General features: G+C 36.8%; 1 long non-coding RNA gene across 1 annotated transcript; it reads right to left on the bottom strand.

The window, feature by feature from the left end:
- Positions 1-1,268: 1,268 nt before the first annotated feature.
- LOC111534572 lies at positions 1,269-8,788 on the bottom strand. Its single transcript, XR_002729250.1, has 3 exons — positions 8,745-8,788; positions 5,124-5,194; positions 1,269-2,359 (listed from the first exon to the last, which is right to left on the bottom strand). It is a non-coding gene; the product is annotated as an uncharacterized LOC111534572 (long non-coding RNA).
- Between the last annotated feature and the right edge of the window lie 7,865 nt (positions 8,789-16,653).

Raw genomic sequence — 16,653 nt, 5'->3', positions numbered from 1 at the left:
TCATGTAGCTGAGTCTATTATCAAAGCCACTTTGCTTCTCCTTCATATGCTCATCACCATATGATGCCCTACATTGAAGGTCTGGAGACTCTAAAAGGAGTCCCCATCAGCAATAAGGCCCTCACCAGATGTAGCAGGTATTCACTCACTTATAGCAACAAAAATAAACCAGGACAAGAGGTGACTATAAGGAAACATCTCTGGAAACTGACTCCCCAGGTAGATGAAGCTGAGTGGCAGTAATCTTGAGTTCTTCAAAGGTGCTATTGTTTCTGTAGCTGAATGTCATGAGGGCTTTTCAGAGAGCTTTGAGATCTGCACTTCGAGGTGTGGGGGCACACATGAGCAAGACACTATGTTAGGGAAGACTTCTGCAGGTTCTGTACCAACAGAGCTTGAAGGAAATGTGATGCTTGAGAAGTGTAGGGAAAAGATAGGTTAGCCTGTTACTGTGTTATTATAGATAGAAGTAGGTTTAAGAGACTCCATTCGGCTCTATATTTGAGATGCTGTTAATCTGTGACTCTACCCCCAATCTTGTCCTTGCTAGAAACATTGCTGTGCTAATTAAAGTTGAAAGGATTTTGGGAGGTAAGGAATGTGCTTTGTTAGGCAAATGTTTAAAGCCTGCTTGTGGTTGAAGGTCAGTACCATTCCTTTAAATCTCAGTAAAAGAAAAACATCTGTCTCCTGCCCGATCCTGGGAAAATGCAACAGCTCCGTGTATCCGTATGCCTTACTGCTAATTTACTCCCTTATCTTTTTGGCAATAAATACTGAGGGAACTCAGAGACCGGTGCCAGTGTGGGTCCTCTGAAAGCACAGCACTGGTCCCCTGGGGCCCCGCTTTTCTTTCTCTATACTTTGTCTCTGTGTCTTTCTTTCTTTTCTCAAGTCTCTCGTTTCCACCTAGCGAGAAGCACCCACGGGTGTGGAGGGGCAGGCCACCCCTTCAAGAAGATGATGGGAACAGATCTCCACTACATCCCAATTTCCTGTGATTATCAGGATGTATGGAAGAGAGCCTCAGCAGTGCCACTGGGTCCATGTGATAGGGCCTCGGAGTTTAAGAAGGTGCTTATATGGGATTGGATGTTACATAAAAGTCAAATTAATATACATATATCTAAATACTTAATTTGCCTCTGACCACTAGCAAATCATTCATAGACCAAAAACATTCTATGGGCAACACTGAGCAGGACTGACTAAGTATGTTTGGGGTAAGAAGAACTTTAGATCAAATATAAAAATGTTGCAGTGTTCAAAAATGGAACTGGTTTTAATTTTGATAATCATAAGCAACCAGAAAATTGTAGATGATATTGTTTAAAAGGCTTGCAAGGAGAAATGCAAGAAAACACTGCTGAAAATGATGGGAGAAAAACAAATAAACAAAAAAAACCCCAAAACATTGTTTATACCCCAAGGTGTAGAGACTCTTTACATATAATCATTCTACTATATCCTCACTTTATGTCATCCTTGTGCAAGTGCTTATATGTGAATAAAGTCCAATCGTAACAATGGACCTGCTTTAACATTGAACCATTTGAGTAACAGGTCCCAGTTGTTTTCTTCTCTGGTGGGTAGACAATGGAATGTCACACACACACAAAACTTCCTACAAGGCATAGTCAGTTTTTCTATTAGCAAATTTACTAGACTTTCTTTGTTCATAATTTTTATTCAAAAATCTGTTCAGTAGACTTCAGAGTCTTGCCAAAATGGTTGATAAACCCACACTGTTAGGTTTCCTCTAGAAAAGCCATCAAAAAGAAAAAAAAAATTAAGAAATAATAACGCAATAATTCCTGTGAGAAGAAAGGCTGTCTTAGACTGGCATGTGGAGGGTGAAAGGAGAAGAAAAGGCTAGCCTAGGGCAAAACACACTGGGCTTTACAAGGATACATTAGAGAAAAGCAGTTTAATTCTGCTCTTTCTTGCTACTTTCACACTTAATAATACTTAAGGGCAGCCTCCTCTGCAGAGATCTACAAGAATGCTCAGGCCCCTAGTGCAGGTATTCACAGGAGTGAGATTAAGGTGAGCTGGAGCCCTGCTCAGCCAATCCTCAAGCACTGAGACTTCCAACCTTTCCCTTCTAAATCCCCAGGGCTGGTGGATTATCATGGATGATAGGTACTTCCTCCTGATACTAACTCACCCTGGGAGTTGAAAGTAAATCAGAACATTGAAGTTGTTTGGTGGGAAGTTTCAAATGGCAGTGACTGTAGCTGTGGTTTAATAGTGCCTGGCGCTCTTCCCTCTTCCTCTTCCTTGATATCTTGGAATCTAACAGAATAAAGTCTGGCTTTCAGTCTTTCTGAAATGGGAATTATGAATGCAACATTTTAACCTAGGTAAAGAAGAAAAGAAGAATTTATAATTGGGACACAGGGGTATGTATCAGACCCCAAAGGCCTTCAGAAGAGCAGAGGGTCATCTCCGCCCTATGTAGCTCCTCTCCACCCTTCCCTCTGTCTGCTTCATTCTTTCTTTGCCTATACTGGGTTTTTTAATGTTGCATGCTGTGCATGGAAGCTGCCTACGCTGCATCACCTCTAAGGAGGATTACAGTTTCTTTCAGTGACAATCGCAAATTGCCTGGAAGTAATCTGATTGGCCCAACTTAGGTCCGGTGTCCAATCCACTGTGACCAAGAATTTGTGGTCATGTGGTACACTATAGTTGCCAGGGTGGGAAGTGGTGGTGCGAGAGATGTAATAATAAAATTAATGACTTCATTGTGAGCCTGGCAGATACTGCCCTCCAACACCAAAAAAAGAGTTCAGTGTAATACTTTATTCAAGAATCAGAAAAATCGGATGAACTCTCTAAAATCAATTGTATGATTTTGCAGATCGTACTTTTTTCACAAATGCATCCAGCCAAGAGGGGAAATGGGAGGCTGGTTTGTTAGGCTTGGGTTGTTTATCGTTTTAAAAGAGTGTTTTGTTTTTTAGATTTTCATTGTTTATTTACCCAAAGAGATGCCTTTTGTCTTTCGTAATTCATCTGCCTAGAGAGTGTTTTTTGTTTGTTTGTTTTGTTTTTCAATCCTTCTGCCTGGAGGCATCTTTTTACAATTCAAACAAATATGACATTGATGACCTAGTCATTTTTACTAAATTAATCTCTAGTTCCTAAAATATTAAGAGCTCTGAATGAACGGTTCTCTCCTACAGTGTTAGAAACACAAAGTCTTACATTCTACATTTCTTTGGTTTATATGGAGAAAGAGAATCTCTATGTCTCTCCACTCTACCATTCCCACAGTGTAGTCATTAGGGGGCCAATAAACTGATTCATGTTAAGTCACATGCAGTCAGGAGTCTTGACAAATACAGAATCTCTAAGATTGCTTTCTGTAGCATGTATATAATTCTTAGTGCATTATTAATGAAGTCTTAATTCTTAGAGCATGATTTAGGACAAATCACTTAATCTTGCTAGTTAGCCAAAAGAGCAAATGATCAAAGACTGAGCTCACAAGTACAGTACAATCGATTCATGATAAATCAGCAGTGCTTGAATGCTATGTATAAAATCCATACGCACAAGAATCTGAAATATTTCTTCGTTTAATTATTCATCCATATCCTAGACTAAAGAAGAAAGCCAGGGGACAATTAGAAGATGGGAACAAAGGATTACATAGAAAATCCAATTCTCAAAGTAGTTCTCCTAATAATGCTGTCCTTTCAAAAATTTAAATTTTGCTCTTCTGCAACAGCAGTATCAAATATTTGGTCATTAGTATATATCTCCTTCATTAAAAATTGATTAAGCCAATATGCTAATCCTTCTCATTGCCTGTACAAAGAAAAACTAGTCAATAATATGGTTCATTGCCAGTATCAACACAAGCCACCAACTGCAGGACATCCAGCACATCGAAGTGCTTGCAGTGTTTCCTAGGTCTAAAACTAAACCAAGTCCCCTTAATACTCTTCTTTACCTCCTGAATTACAAATGCGAATTCTATACTATTTAGATAAATACCTAATTCAGGACCAAGAGGAGCATACAAAACTCTAAGGGAAAGGTTTACTTTTTCCAACCTTCTAAAGAAACTGGACAGGCCAATAAATAGAGGTCCGTCATATTTATAGGTTCCAATAAAATTTGCCTATTGTACTTAAACAAGCTTTTGGATTTACAATTCTCGTTTCAAATATACTTTTAAGGCCAGGATAATACTCAACATGGCATTAACAGAATTTTATTTCCTGTTTCTTATTGGATAGACTACTCTAGCTCTAATAGGCTCATTGCCTAATGCATACAGCAAGTCAATACACCAAGACACTGAGTTGCAGCAGAGAAAGAGATTTAATTGCAGGGTCACTGAACAAGGAGATGGTAGGAAGCCTCAAATCCATCTCCCTGAAGAATTTGAGGATAACATTTTTAAGGGTTTTGGAGTGAAGTGAAGTGTGGAGATTGTTGATTGGTTCCAGAGTGCACAGTGAAGTAATGAGACAGGGAGATGAATGAGGTGTATTCTTCTGCTGATCTCATTCTTCTGTGGGGGTCTTCAAACTGGTTGCTGGAATTCAGGGTTTGAAAAACAATCTTGAGTGAAGCAGAAGTAAAGTCTTAAAGAAAGATTGCAAAGATATAAATTATTGAGAAGAAGAATAGAAATCACAAGAAATGAGAAATTTTACAAAATTTAACAAAAGTCTTAAACAAAAGCCTTATGACTCTAATGACAGAGATCCTGCCTGTAGGAACAATGGGGATGTAAATTATTTCTTAAACAGTCTATGACCCTCATGTCAGACATCCTCCCTATGGGGACAGAGGGCATGCAAATCAATTCTTAAACAGCCAATGACCCTAATGTCAGAAATTCTATCTATGGAACAATGAGCATGCAAATGGCCAGTATATAGTGTTACACGACTTTTAACAACAAGGAAGTGGGCCAGAGTGCAGCCTGATTAATGCTTAATTATAAGTATATTTCTGTCCAGAGCTCGACATGCAATTCTTGTCAACTCCGTGGAGATAGTTTCAACATCACAGTATGAAAGATGTCATTATCATACATATTCCCATTAGAAATTTCTGGGCACAGAAAATAATACAGGCTACCTTTGTCACAAAATACAAACCTGCTATGTAGAAATCAGAGAGCAGTGGCTTGCTTTTCTTTCTTGTCCAGTGTCCCTGGTACTAACAGCACCTGGATGATGATGATGATGATGATGATGATGATTTTTAACAAGAAATACTTACATCTTGAGAAATACTAACATCTCATTTCAGTGCAGCCCAGGAAGCACTGTAAATTGAATGAAAACTGGGGAGAGGGGTCTTAGACGAAACTGAGGCTATTAGGTTGTTTAGATTTTGTTTTTTGGTGTTTTTTCCCCCCTTTCCAGGATGGTTGTGGTAAAGACTTGAAGAGTAGCAAGTTTAAAAGGTGTAAGCATGTCTCTTACATTAGAGATACAGTTATTAATTCACCTTGGAGATGGAATGTTAAGAGAGTGGCCTTTTAGTTAATCAAATGCAAAGCCATTACGCAGGCTTTATTCTTAGATGAGATTGAATCACAACTGACAGTGTTTGTGTGTGTGTGAATGTGTATGTCTGTGACCACGCTTTGTAAGTATTGAGAAGGGACTCACAATTGCTAAGAGTTATAGTGGAGGTGTGTATAGGAATAGATTTTGGTTTTGGGGGACATGAAGCTTATTTGGAGCGAGGCAGAAAACAAGTTTTTTTAAGAAAAAATTATGAAGATGTATATGTATTTATTTAGAATGAGAAGAGAAATCACAAGAAATTCGAAATTTTCAGAAGTTGACAAATAAAAAAATCCAGAAATACTGCACAATGACACTTATTAACGACCTTAAAAACGCCATAATACTTTTTTCTAACATATGTATTGTGCTGTATACTCTGAATTGCCTCTTGATATGACATTGATTTTACAATATTTTCCATAGAGAGAACAGAAAGATGATTCAGTCTTTCCCCTAGATTGATCAAAAATTTTTTTAATTTGGTAGTTTAAAAGAATTTATTATAATTTCATTACTTATTGTTTGGGGGATCAAATTAAATTTTTAGGATTGTGGTTAATTTGGGAAACTCTCTGCCAAGTTTTTTGTTTGTTTTTGAGACAGAGTCCTGCTCTGTTGCCCGGCTGGAGTGCAGTGGCATGACAACAGCTCAGGGCAGCCTTGACCTCCCAAGCTCAAGCGTTGCTCGCACCTCAGGCCCTCACCCCAAGTAGCTGGGACTACAGGCATGCACTACATTGCCCCACTAATTTTTGTATTTTTTGTAGAAACAGAGTTTCACCGTGTTGTCCAGGCTGGTCTCGAACTCCTGGGCTCAAAGGATCTGCCTGCCTTGGCATCTCAAAGTGCTGGGATTACAGGTGTGAGCCACCATGCCTGGTATATTAAGTTCTGTTCATATGAGTCATAGGTTCTGAGGGCAAATTTGCACAATATTATCAATTTAATATGAATTCTCTTGGAAATGATGATTTTTTTAAAACACTTTGTTATTGATGTCCTCGCTGTAGTTGGGATGTATTACGAGTTTGTGTGTTTTCTTCAGTCAGTATTTCTTGTTAAGTCGGCAAGATATTTACATTTTTTCCACTTTGTTTGTGTGCAACTCTTCCTTTTGATTGCATTGTCTGTCAATCCAAGAGCCTACTCATTACTCCCATTCAAACTTATCTTTTCCTCTTAATGAGTTACTCTTTTGGATATGATCGGATTTCATTGTGGTTGTTACAATGTACTTCTTTTTATCAGAGTAATTTCTATTGATTTTATCATTTATTCTTGTGGTTTTTCTTTTCATATTTCATTAATTTGAATTTGAGTTTTGGTTCTTTAGTAAATACATTTTAAAATGGCAAAAGAATATCCTTCACATGTATCTACATCAAGAATCTATAATTTCTCTATTGTTTTATTGAAATTTTTCAAACTGTTTTTCTAAATTACAATTAAAATGGAAATACCTTCAACACAACTTCTCCTTGTTCCAAAGTCATAATGCCCAAGGCCATTCTAAGGGGAAGTTTGAAGGAAAACCAATCATAGTGGAAAACGGTCTTGACAGATTACATTAAAATGCTTTACCTTTTCCTCCTCAACTTTTTTAAGGTATAACTGACAAATGAAAATTGTATATATTCATGTACACAACATGATGATTTGAGATACACATACATTGTGTAATAATTACCACAAATTAATTAACACATCCTTCACCACACAATTACAGCCTCCTGAGTAACTGGGTATATAGGCACAGGCTACCACACCTGGCTAATTTTAAAGTTTTTCTTTGTAGAAACAGGGTCTCACTATGTTACCCAGGCTTATCTTGAACTCCTGGATGCAGGCAATCATCCTGCCTAGGCCTCACAAAGTACTGGGATATACACACTAGGCCAGGTGTCCATACATTTTTCACGGGCTTGGAGACTTAATTAAAAGGCAGGAGGGGAAAAGTAGAGAGGAGAACTGAAGCAGTAGATTTCTAGGCAAACTTATCTTTTTCCTTGTGGGGTGTTTGTGTGTGTGTGTGTGTGTGTGTGTGTGTGAAGAAAAAAAAAAAAAGAGGAAGAAGAAAACTTTGGTCTTTCCACTCCAGCACATTTGCTCTCACATTTCCAGGAATAATTTTTAATCTTGCTTTCCTCCTTCTTTTTCCCTAACAACTTCCAGACTATAGTTGAGTACACTAGAAAGTAAGCATATTGCAATTTCCTTGTATACATGTTATAATAAAAGGAACATTTGGAATCTCAGTTGGATTAAGGAAACAATAATTTAACTTAATGCAAGATCCACCTGCTGATAAAATGTGAGGTAACACACTTCTGAATGCCAATTTGAAAGATTTTTTGTTTTAAGGTTGTCTGGGGGAAAAAAAAAAAAAAACTATTTGAACACTTGAAGGTGCAATTTTTTATCTGACCACCAGGGAGCAGACAAATCCCTTGAAAGAAAGGCTCTTCAATCAAATGAAAAAGTCAAAAACCACAAAAGGAAAACAAATGAAGAGCGTTAATTACCACAAATAAAATGAAAAACACATTTTTTAATTTTGAAAATAAAAAATACCAGAAGGCATATGTTAAAACAAAGCATTTCAGCCATTTTCCATCTGACTATATTTAAAGGTTTTCTCGTTCCTCTATTACTTGGAGGAGGCAATGTCTCCCCTCTTGGAAGGCAAACAAGTCCTACTTAACGGAAAGATGTGCTAATTTACTGTCTACTCCCTAGAATTACTTGACACATCTAAAGAAAGTAAAGGTTGCGAGCTATCATGACAATCTATGGACACAGGCTTCCTTAGAAGTTCTCTTTAGTCACAGCAAAGCAAGCCAAAAAAAACAAGTTGGTTTTCAGTTTAACTTAGTGTGTAAATGCCAATAAAGACTCAGTTTACTCACTGGCACATTTTAAAGTAAACGCCAGTCTGTCAATTATAAAATCAATACAATCGTTTTATAAAATTCTTGATTATAGACAATTTTAAACAAATTAATCTTAAAGAACAAGACCAACATGTTATATACTTAATTTCATTTAAAGGAATCACTTCATGCTATAGAAAAACTTTCCTTGGTTTTATTTAAACATGCCTTCCCCAGAGGATAGAGTCTTCAGTAGATTTAAGTTAGAAAATTCATCTTTGAAATCGGCATGTTAGTAATCTCCGTTCCCCAGTTTTTAACTCTCACATACTTCTATAAACCCACCTTCATCTCCCTGGAGTGCCAAATATATATATACATATACATATTCATATACATATACGATTGTGACATAGTGACCAGCTTTCAAAATTGCCCTTCCAAGCACTGACAGCAATTTTTTTTTTTTTTTTTTTTTTGAGACGGAGTCTCGCTCTGTCGCCCGGGCTGGAGTGCAGTGGCCGGATCTCAGCTCACTGCAAGCTCCGCCTCCCAGGTTCACGCCATTCTCCTGCCTCAGCCTCCCGAGTAGCTGGGACTACAGGCGCCCGCCACCTCGCCCGGCTAGTTTTTTGTATTTTTTAGTAGAGACGGGGTTTCACCGTGTTAGCCAGGATGGTCTCGATCTCCTGACCTCGTGATCCGCCCGTCTCGGCCTCCCAAAGTGCTGGGATTACAGGCTTGAGCCACCGCGCCCGGCCTGACAGCATTTTTATAGGGCTTGAATACTTTAGTGAAAGGGTAAAGATCTAGTGCAGAACTTTAGGCTCAGAACGCTGGGTTTAAATCTCAGCTTTACTACTTCATTAACAAATCACTTAACCTCTCTATAATTTCTTTACCTCTTCTGTAAAATAGGGAAAATAGTTATGGAACCTAACTCATAAGGCTGTTGTGACCCTTAAGTGAGAGAGTGTGTCCGGAATGATATGACCTCTTAATGAACGTTAGTTGCATGTCTTCATTACAAGGGAGGTTTGCAAATTTTTCTTTTTTAAAAATAATTATAATTATTATTATTTTTGAAACAGAGTCTCACTCTGTCACCCAGGCTTGAGTAGAGTGGTGCTATCTCGGCTTACTGCAACCTTCACCTCCTGGCTTCAGAAAGTGATTCTCCTGCCTCAGCCTCCCCAGTAACTGGGATTACAGGCGTGAGCTACCACACCTGGCTATTTTTTGTATTTTTAGTAGAGATGGGGTTTCTACTTTTAGCAGAGACCATGTTTAGTAGAGACAGGGTTTGTGTTTTTAGTAGAGACCATGTTGTCCAGAATGGTCTCGAACTCCTGACCTCAAGTGATCTGCCCACCTTGGCCTCCCAAAGTGCTGAGATTACAGGCGTGAGCCACCATGCACCGGCACAAGGGAGGTTTTTTTTAAAGCCCCTTCTTCAGTGACTGGAATTATTAACCTGGAAGGTTTTCAGTTAAACAGGCCAGAGGATTCTGAACGTGGCTATGATTTAATGCCCAGAAGTACTTCAAAAGAACAACTGTGCATGACAATTGTTATGCTGTGTAGCCCTGTGCAATTCATTGAATTGTTTTTACAAATGAACCTCTTAATTTGTAAGGAAAGAATATTGATCAGGCAGACAAATACCACATTTATATTGATTAGGCAGACAAATACCATATTTACTGTGGTTTCCAAGCTCCTTCTCAACTAAGAAGTATGAAGGTACAATCTGAAATGATGAATACACATGTCAAACCCGGTACATTCAAAACTGAACTCCTGACCACTTGCCCCCATATTCAGGGAGCACCCCCATCTTAATTTGTGGCCACTCCACCCTGCCCCTTGTTTAAGCAATACGCAGTGGAGTGATTCCCCTACTTCACGCGTTCTCTCACACCCACATCCAGTCTCTTAGGAAATTCTGTTGACTCAACCTTCAAGGTATAAACAGTAGCTGCACACTTTGCACTGCTTCCATTGCTGTCATTTCAGTCCTTGCCATCATCTCCCACCTGAATCACCATGACAACTTCCTGCTGGTCTTCCTGATTCCAGGTCCCCCCTGCCCCTGCCCCGCCCCAATCTATCCTCAACACAGCAGCCGGTCTCCAAAAGAGAGTTGCTGTCTTTAAAGCAACTCCTTTAAAAACATAAGCCAGAGTGTGTCACTCCTCTGCTCAAAACGCTGTAATGACCCTTTAGAGTAAAAACAAAGATTCTTTTAAGAGACTTCAAGACTTTCTGTGATCTCTCTCTCTCTTACTCCTCTGCCACATGTCCTATGAGCCCCACTTAGCTCACATCCCTCCAACCACATTCGCTTCTGAGCTGTTTCTCAGGAACATTGGGTATGTCTACCTTAGGACATTTGAGCTAGCCTTCTCTCTGCTTAGGATACTTTCTTCAAGACAACTGCTGGGCTAATTCATGCAGTTCCTTCAGCACTTCGTTTGGATCTTGTTTTCACAGTATGGCCTACCCTATTTATTTTATTTAATATTTTCCTTTGTACGTCAGTATTTATTAGCTTCCAACATGAATATCTGTGTCTGTATCTGCCCCCTGAACCAGCCCTTGCCTTTCTCTCTTCTGTGCTCCTTATTTTTCACTGTCTGTTTCCCTCTTCTGAATTATAAATTTCACAAGAGCAGAGATTTTAATCTGTTTTATTCATCGATGTGCCCCCACTTCCTAAAAAACTCAATAAATATTTGCTGAATAATTAAATAGGTGGGAAGGAGGAAAAAGTAATGTGTAGAGAGGAACTGAGAAACATTTAAGATGATTTATTGAGTACTGTTCTTACTTGTTTTCCCCTTTTGTATAAGATTGGCAAAATGCAAGCCTCGGTTCTATCACCATTTCTTGTCTAGAAGTTACTCTTCAAATACCAGGAGTAGATGGTGAAACACAACCATTATATCACCCCTTGTGTGTAACTGGGCCAGAACAATAACAATAAGAAGAATAGGAAACAATAAAAGGTAGAAAAGAAAATAGCAGATTCTTTGAATGTCACTTTAGAGGCAAGTCAGTAGTTTTCCTATGCTTCAGGATTGACAAGATTCAGAAAGCACTACCCCAAAATATACTGCCTTGGCATACTGACGATTTTAAACAGAAGGAATTTGAGAAACAGCAGGTGCAAGAAGGACTCTCGAGCTTCCCCTTAAGCAGATCATGAGACCCTCATGTGAGAGGTGCACTCCCTGTACCTGGAGGAAAGCATCCTGATCTCTGAAGATGGAGAGTTGCCAGGAGGAATCTCAAATGACAGACTTTGCTAAATGACCCCCACTTTACAACACTTAGCCCTTTCTCCTATAATATCTCTTTGTGCTATCAAATTTTCCCATGACTCTCCACTCTTCATCACACCTAGCATAAAACCATTCAATATTAACAGTCTCTTCAGGTCTTTATTTCCTTAGGAGGGCTCCTGTGTCATGTGAAACTTAAAGTAAATAAATTAGTGTGTTTTTCTCTTGACAACCTGTCTTTTGTCAGTCTAATTGACAAGACTCCATCCAATGAGCCTAAGATGGGTAGGAAAGAAAAGGGTTTTTTCTTGCCCTAACAATCCAGTTCATCAAATATAAGTTCACATTTGTATTAGTTCTCAGGAAAACTCGTTTGGATCCAGCCTATTAAAAAATTGCCTCAGCAGAAGTTAAAATTGATAATTTAAAATACCAGTAAATTCAGCAAACACGTACTGAGTGAGATATAAACAGTGTGTGAGTTGCGAGTGGGAAAAAAAAGACACTGTCTTTGCCCAGTAAGTGGTTATAATTGGGTAGGAGACACAAAGATGTAACAGCAATAATTACAGTCTTCGGTAGAATGTGATAAATGCTGTAATAAAGGTACAAAAATGTCTAAAACAACAATAGGATTAATTACGATACTTTGAGATATTCATTTTTAAAAGTTTTATTTTAAATATGTTTTTATTTCTTGCAAGACGCTTCAACTAAACTGACCTCAGTCAACAACAGAAAATTGCTATGAGTTTTGTTTTGTGTTATCAGACTCTATTCTCTTAGTTTCCCACTACCTCAGTTGTTTAAGCAATTTGCTTTGAAAAGTACGAACTCCTGAACCCTAAAGCTTTAAGGAGTATGTTTAATCTAGTAATTACCCATAATCTAAAGTGCTAACAAGACTCAATTCGATTCATCTTATTATCTGAGGTTGAAATTAAAGAGAAAATATAGTGTAGATCCAATAAAATGCAATTCTTGAACCTACTGAAATATTGAATACTACTATCTGATTGAATTTCATTTAGATGATCACAGTTATAAATATACAACCAGAACAAAAATGATGATGAAATTCCTACACTAACATTCCTTATTTCAGTGAATAATAACATTAGAATCAGAAACTTGGGAATTATTGTGACACCTTTCTTTTCTTTCTCTCATCCAATAGTCAATCAGTCACATAGTCTTTCCAATAAATCCCTTGGTCTCTTTACTTTTATCCTAATCCAATCTACTACCCTATCTTTGTTTTTTCCAGTGTAAAATTCTATTTTATTTTATTTTCAACTGTCAAGTAATAATTGCATATATTTATGGGATACAATGTGATATTTCAAAATACATATATATTGTGGAATGATTAAATCAGTAATTAGCACATACATCAACACAAATAGTTACCATTTTTGTGGTGAGAACATTTAACATTCTCTCTCTCAGCTATTTTGAAATATACAATATATTGTTAATAACTATAGTCACCTTACTATCCAATAGAATGCCAGAAATTATTCCTTCTATTTAATTGTACCCCCTTACCTGTTGATCAGTGCCTCCCCTATCCCTATTTACTCCAAACCCCCCATGTCTAGTAACCATTGTTCTACTCTTTACTTCTGTGAGTTCAACTGTTTTAGATTCCTTGTGTAAGTGAGACCATGTGGTGTTTGTTTCTCTGTGTTTAGATTATTTCATTTAGCTTAATGCCCTCTAGGTTCATCTACATTGTCGCAAATGACAAAATTTTGTGTGTTTTTTTTTTAAAGGCTGAATAGTATTCCATTGTGTGTGTATATATATATATATATCACACATTTTTAATCCATTCATTTGTTGATGGACATTTAGGTTGCTTCCATATCTCGGCTATTGTGAATAGTAGTGAGATTGCTTGGCTGTATGATAATTCTATTTTTCAGATTTTTGAGGAACTTTCATACTATTTTTCAAAATGGCTATATTAATTTAAATACCACCAATAGGGTATAAGGGCTTCCTCTTATCCATGTCCTCACCAAAACTTGTTATCTTTCATCTTCTTTATAGTAGTCAGTCTAACAGTCTGAGGTTTTATCTCATTGTAATTTTATTTTGCAAAATAAAGCCACACTGACTTTGATGACTAGAGATGTAGAGCACTTAAAAATATGTCTGTTGGCCATTTCTGTGTCTTCCCTTGAAAAATGTCTACTCAAGTCCTTTGCCCATTTTTAATTAGGGTTACTTGTTTTCTTGTCAAATGCTTTTTCTTCATCACTTGAGATAATCATGTGGTCTTTTTCTTTTATTGTCATAATGCGGTGAATTGTATTTATTGATTTCTGTATGTTAAACCAACTTTTCATCCCAGGAATAAAACCCACTTGATCATGGTGAATGAATCTTTTAATGTACTGTTGAATATGGTTTGCCAATATTTTGTTGAGGATTTTTCAGCTATGTTCATCAGAGTAATTGGTCTTTAATTTTCTCTCTTTCATTGTGAGGTCTTTGGGGTATTAGTGTAATACTAGCCTTGTAAAATGAGTTGGAAAGTAGTCCCTCCTCTTCAATTTTTGGAAGAGTTTGAAAAGGATTGGTATTAGTTCTTCCTTAAATATTTGGTAGAATTCAACTGCAAAGCCATATAGTTGTAGGCTTTTCTTTGATAGAGGATTTTAAATTACTGATTCAATCTCCTTACTCATTACTGATCTATTCACATTTCCAAATTTTTCATGACTCAGTCTTGGTAAGTTACAAATTTCTAGGAATTTATCTATTTCTTCAAGTTTGTCCAATTTGATGTCATGTAATTGCCTATAATAGTTTCTTATGATCCTTTGTATTTCTGTGTTATCATTTATAACATCTCTTCTTTCATTTCTGATTTTTTAAAATTTGAGTCTTCTCTCTTCTTCCCTAATCTAATGAAGAATTTGTTCATTTTGTTTAGCTTTTCAAAAAATCAAGTCTTTGTTTTGTTTATCTTTTCTATTGTTCTAATCTCTATTTCATTTATTTCTGTTCTGATCTTTGTTATTTTCTTCCTTCTGCTAATTTTAGGCTTAGTCTCTTCTTCTTTGTCTACTTCCTTGATGTGTAATGTTAGGTTGTTTATTTGAGATCTTTTTAAATTTTTTTCCTCTATTTTTGATGCAGGCATTTATTGGTATAAACTTCTCTCTTAAAATGGCTGTTACTGCATCTCATAAGTTTATATATCTTGTGTTTTCATTTTCATTTATCTCAGTATATTTTTTAATTTCCCCTTTACTTGCTTCTTTGACCCAGTAGTTGTTCAGGAGCATGTTGTTTAATTTCCATATACTTGTTAATATTCTGTGATTTCTCCTGTTATTAATTTCTAGGTTCATACCATTGTATCCCCACATATTACTTGGATGATTGCAATGGATTAATATCTGGTCATTCTAGATTGACTTTTGCTCTCCTATAAGTCTCCACATTGCAGCAAGAGTGATTCTTGTTTCAGTGTGTGGTTATTTTGGGACCCTGGGTGTTAAGAGTTGGATTACTCATGTTTCTCAGCTCATGGTACTCTATCTTCATCAGTCCATGCAATGTTTCCCTCTTACTTTGTATTATTTTTTCCCTGCACTGCCCATGAACATTCTTTTCTCCTCTCACTCTGCTTATTTATATAATTAGATGTACTTGCAAGAAATATGATTTTGCTTCAGTATGATGGATTTCAAAATAGAATATATGTTACTATGCAAAGATTATACTCTTTATTTTACTTTTTTCCCCTGAACATTGAATCTTAATATTGGCCTATGATGCTGTTTGAATATCTAGTTATTTTACCTGCTGTCTAGTTATTCACTAGGTATTTACTACACTCATCATGCCATGAACATGAATTCTTTTGTTCAACATGTATTTATCGAGTACCAACTAATTGTCAGATAATTTTCTAGGCCATGGAGATAATAAGAGAAAATAAAATGGACACAAATTCAAGTCTCTTAGGAACTTACATTTTAGGGGTAGAAACAGATAATCAGATAAATAAGCAAAGCGTAAATTATGTTACATGGTACCAGTCACAGGAAAAAAAATTAAGCAGAAAAAAATGTAAGAAGTGTATATGGATTGAGAATGGTCAGGGAATACTCTTGTGTACTAAGAAGGTGACATTTAAGTTAAGACCCAAAGGACATGAGGGTGTGAGCCATATGAGTATTTGGAGGAAAAACATTTCAAATACAGAAAGGATAAATTAAAAACCTAAGGGAAGAGTGTACACATATGTTCAAGAAACAGCAAGGAGGAGAACATGGTAGAGTGAAGTAAAGAATAGGACAGGTGAGATTAGAGAAGAAATATGGAAAAGCATTTCTAGGGCTTTGTATTAATATATCACTTGAAGAAATTTAGCTTTCAGACTGAATTAGATGAGAAACCACTGAAGTATTTGAGTAGAGGAATAACATGATTAGATACGCGTTTCATCAGAATCTTTCATATTACTGTGTTGAAAATAAGCAAGGTAGAAGTCTCCTTACTATTTTAGAGACTTGCAGCAGTCTTGTGAGAAAATGGTAGCTAAAACCAACATGATAGCAGTGGAGGTGGTAGGAAGTTATTTGACTTTTGATGTATTTATTTGAGATATATATTTAGAATGTGGAGACAAGCAATTTTTTGATAAATCACAACAGTATGAAATAAAGAGAATTTTAAAAGATTCAGAAGTTTTCGTTCTGAGCAACTGAAATAATAAACTGTCATTTACTAATGGGAGGAGACTGCAAAAGAAGTAGTTGTGGAGAAGAAATATAATTCAGGTTTGTTTATATGGTTTGAGATGCCTTTTAAACGTCTAAGTAGAGTGGTTGATCAGATCATTCATTTTATGAGTCAGAGGGAGAAATCTAGGTCAGTGATATAACTTTGGAAGTATTCAACATTTGAAAATATTTAAAGCTATGAAATTGAATT

The sequence above is a fragment of the Piliocolobus tephrosceles genome, chromosome 10, assembly GCF_002776525.5.
Source record: "Piliocolobus tephrosceles isolate RC106 chromosome 10, ASM277652v3, whole genome shotgun sequence".
Taxonomy (NCBI): domain Eukaryota; kingdom Metazoa; phylum Chordata; class Mammalia; order Primates; family Cercopithecidae; genus Piliocolobus; species Piliocolobus tephrosceles.
The sequence above is the reverse complement of the archived record's forward strand: the minus strand, read 5'-3'. Positions and strand labels throughout refer to the sequence as shown.